This window comes from Cebus imitator, unplaced genomic scaffold (assembly GCF_001604975.1).
Source record: "Cebus imitator isolate Cc_AM_T3 unplaced genomic scaffold, Cebus_imitator-1.0 Scaffold64, whole genome shotgun sequence".
Taxonomy (NCBI): domain Eukaryota; kingdom Metazoa; phylum Chordata; class Mammalia; order Primates; family Cebidae; genus Cebus; species Cebus imitator.
The window spans coordinates 3338206-3342991 of record NW_016107379.1 but is presented as its reverse complement, the minus strand read 5'-3'; positions in this window follow the sequence as shown (position 1 = coordinate 3342991).

Here is a 4786-nt window from a genome sequence, read left to right as displayed (position 1 = left end):
CCCAGCCTGGAGTGCAATGGCACAATCTCAGCTCATTGCAACCTCCAGCTCCCAGGTTCAAGTGATTCTGCTGCCTCAGCCTCCCAAGTAGCTGGGATTACAGGCATGTGCCACCACGTCCGGCCAATTTTTGCATTTTTAGTAGAGATAGGGTTTCTCCATGTTGGTCAGGCTGGTCTCAAACTCACGACCTCGGGTGATCCGCCCCCCTTGCCTCCCAAAGTTCTGGGATTACAGGCGTGAGCCACTGCTCTTGGCCTATATTGCAATTTTCAATTGCATCTGCAATCAGATGCAAAGGAATTGCTAAAGACTCAGTAGTTGAAGGGTATATTCTGAGCCAGGACCGAAGCCAAAAAAAAACCTACTTTTATTTATAGTAAGGGCCCAGACAGGGGAAGTAGACATCTCAAACAGTGTGGTATGAGAGCAGTATAGGATGGCAAAGAGGATCCAGACCATTCTGGAAATAGTCCCCAGAGCACAGAAGTTAATTGTTACTGTCAGTGCCTTAGAAAGGTAGAAGTAGGCACTGACATTAGGACTCTAGAATTGGGTAAAATTCAGAACAGGTGCAGTCATTCTTTACTTCTTTTGTCATCTTCACAAAATCCTGAATTAAGAAATTACTCTGGGAATATTTATATGTTGATACCTGCACAAAATAGACCCTACCTGATAATAATCATCTCTATTCTGATGCCTAGTTTTCTATATTTCCTGGGTGCATGTGTGTGTGTGTGTGTGTGTGTGTGTGTGTATGTATGTGCACGTGTGTGTGCACGTGTGTGCATGTGTGTGCACGTGTGTGCATGTGTGTGCATTCGCATGCATGTGTATATGTGCGTGCATGCATGTATGTGTGTGTGTGTGTGTGTGTGAATGTTTTCAACATGCATCAAGGGCCTGGACAATATGTTTGTTTGTTACTTTTTTTTCTTTTTTTGAGACGGAGTCATGCTCTGTCACCAGGCTGGAGTGCAGTGCAGTGGCACAATCTTGGCTCACTGCAACCTCTGCCTCCCAGGTTCAAGCCATTCTCCTGCCTCAGCCTCCCAAGTAGCTGGGACTACAGGCACACACCACCATGCCCAGCTAATTTTTGTATTTTTAGTAGAGATGTTGGCTAGGATGGTCTTAATCTCTTGACCTCGTGATCTGCCTGCCTCAGCCTCCCAAAGTGCTGGGATTACAGGTGTGAGCCACTGCTCCCGGCTGTGTTTGTTACTTTTAATCCAAATAGTAATTCAGCCTTTGAAGTCCCCTAACCAGGAGTATAATCTCCAAGATAGGTTTGAAATGTTTTTCTCAGGTCTCCATGTTCCAGAGGATCTATTACAATTGGTTTGACTATTGCTATCTCAATGTACTAGTTGTTAATATACTTTCAAAATGATAGAAATACTTTTTAGTTGACAAAATGTGTGGTGCTTAAAATATGTGGATTAGCCAGGCACAGTGGCATGTGTGTGTGATTCTACTCAGGAGGCTGAGGTGGGAGGATTCCTTGAGCACAGGCGTTTTTTGTTTATTTGTTTGTTGTTGTTTTGTAGAGATGGCATCTTGCTATGTTACCCTGGCTGGTCTCAAACTCCCGGCCTCAAGCGATCCTCCTACCTTGGCCTCTCAAAATGCTCGGCTTATAGGAATGAACCACCATGCCTAGCCAAGCCCAGAAGTTTGAGTCCTGTCTGGGCAACATTGCAAGACCTCATCTCTAAAAAAATAAATAAACTTAGGCCAGGCATGGTGGCTCACACGTGTAATCCCAGCACTTTGGGAGGCCAAGGCAGGTGGATCATGAGGTCAGGAATTCAAGACCAGCCCGGCCAAGATGGTAAAACCCCATCTCTACTAAAACTGTAAATATTAGTCAGGTGCGGTGGCAGGCGCCAATAATCCCAGCTATTTGGGAGGCTGAGCCAGGGGAATCACTTCAACCTGGGCGGCAGAGGTTGCAGTGAGCTGAGATCACGCCACTGCACTCCAGCCTGGGCGACAGAGTAAGACTCCGTCTCAAAAAATAATAATAAATAAATAAGTAAACTTAAATTTAAAAAATAAAATATGTGGATGAATTAGCAATACTGTAGAAGAATCTGTGCCCTTATATGTATAGGAGTGCATAAAATTTATGAGCCCAGGGGCTTATCTATATCTTTTGGAGTGGTCTTAGTGGCTTAGGTTCTGATTTGGACCCGGAGATTCTGCTACCTATTCTGAATAGTAAGTGAGCTTACCTTGCCTCTAGAATATTATTGCATCTGCCTTGATTAATTCTTTCATGCAAGATACTTGGCAGTGTGCCAATGATGGAGACAAGTCGTTTTTGACCAAATAGTCCATTTTTCCCTTCTTCCTAGGTTCTTGGCTACACCACTCAGCTTACCTAACAAATAGCTGTAGTCCTGTGGCTAAGTTTCGCTTGATGGCATGTGAGCAGAAAAATGTATACCTAGATTTTTGGGCTTACACCTTAAGAACATGAATTTGCTTCTTCTGAGTTCTTGTTCCTTTCTTGCCATTTGGTTGGCTAAAACCTTGCTATGCAGAGAGCAAAAGACCCAGAGAGTGGTGCAGAATCATGTTGGAAGGAACCTGAGCCCCGGAGTGGCTCATGAAGCAGATCACCCGCCACGTTGGAACATTCACCTCGGGCTGTTGCTTTAAACAACTGTGTTATTATTACAACAGCTTTTCCTCATCTCAGCTGTTAAAGTGCCTAAAGGACTGAGCTGAGCTTGTAAGAACAGGATGCCTGCTTGCTAATAATGACAAAAGTAGCAGAATTCCATCTAGGGCTGGATACCAGGGTAACATGCCAACATTTCGTGGGTTTGGGGGGACAACACCACAAAGCCCTACCCTACCTCTTACATTTAGAGGCCTTCAACATTTCCCAATAAGAATCTAACAGGTGTTTTAAAATACAGGCTTTGTTCCCAGCTAACATTATGCACTACAGTGAAAATGGAAAGCCTTTCTTCTAAGATCAGAACAAGACAAAGATGTCCATTCTTGCCACCTCTACTCAACATAGTATTAGAAATCCTCGCTACGGCAGTTAGACAAAAGGAAGAAATAAAAGACATCCCCCAAATAAGAAAGCAAGAAGTTAAGTTACACCTGTTTGCAAATAACATATCCTTATATATAGAAAACCCCAGAGACTCCACCAAAAAACTGTTAGGATAAACAAATATAGTAAAGTTGTAGGATCCAAAATCAACACACAGAAATCAGCGCACTGAAAACTATAAAAAATTCATTTAGAAGAAGACACAGATACATGGAAGGATATCTCATGCTCTGGACTGGAAGGATCAAAGTTGTTAAAATGCCCATATTGCCCAGTGATCTACACAATGGAATACTATTCATCTACGTCTGGGTGCCTGAGACCCCAGAATTATCTGCTCAAATCACCTATTTACAGGTTTCTTTCTTGATTAATTCCTCCCAAGGGCAGACTGCACAGCTGGAGTACACAACCCTAGTGGCTAGGGATGCCCAGGGGATACATATGTTATGAAGTGGGCGTGGTTAGAACTTAGCTATGCAGCATTAGATGTCCACATATGTCCACAAGGCCCTTTGCAGCGTAGGATGTGGCATAGGTAGAAGTACAAGAGGAACTGTCTACAGACCAGGCATGGGCAGCCAGGGAGCCAGCTATCGCCATCATCTGGAGACCCCAAGGAGTCTGAGAGTTCTAGACATGAACCTGCCCTTCCACGTCATTCTAAAAATATGTTTGTCAGGAATTGAGGGTAGAACATATTTTATTTAACAGTTTGTTATAAATATTTTGACCTGGCTGAGCACGGTGACTCACACCTGTAATCCCAGCACTTTGGGAGGCCGAGGCAGGCAAGTCACTTGAGGTTGGGAGTTCAAGACCAGCCTGGCCAACATGGCGAAAGCCTGGCTCTACTAAAAATACAAAAAAAAAAAAAAAATTAGCTGGGCATGGTGGTGGGCACCTGTAATCCCAGTTACTCAGGAAGCTGAGGCAGGAGAATCACTTGAACATGGGAGGCAGAGGTTGTAGTGAGCTGAGATCGTGCCACTGTGCTTCAGCCTGGGTGACAAAGCAAGACTCTGTCTCAAAATAAATAAATATTCAGACCAATGTTATGTTGACTTCTAGGTCTCTTGCCCCAGACCTAGAGGTGTTGAGGGAAACAGGCTCTCTGAGGAAAGATGACATTGGTGAGCCATGGTTTATAGCATTTGCCAATTTACATGATATAAATACTCATCAATGATTTCGCACTATCCACATGATGCCACTGAAAACGTGGAATTGACCCAATTGGCTCTCCTGAGCCAGTATGAACAGGACAAAACTCATAAATATTAGGGACTAGTGTCCTAGTCTGTTCTTGCAGCTAACAAAACACCTGAGACTGGGTAATTTATAACAACATGCATTCACTACTCACAGCTCTGGAAACTGGGAAGTCCAAGATCAAAGCACCAGCAGATTCTCTGTGTAGTGAAGGCTCAGTCTGAGCTTCCAAGATGGAGCCTTGAATACTGTGTCTTCACGTGGTGGAAGGTGGAAGAGCAAAAGGGGCAAATACTGTGTGAAGCCTTTTTTATAAGGTTTAAATCCCATTCACGAGAACAGAGCCCTCATGACTTAATCACTTCCTGAAGGACACACCTCTTGATATTCTATATTGGCGATTAAGTTTCAACATATTATTTTGGGGCGCACATTCAGACCACAGCCACTGGACTGGCACTACGTTCTACCCTCTTGCTTGCTTCTCTTCTTCTT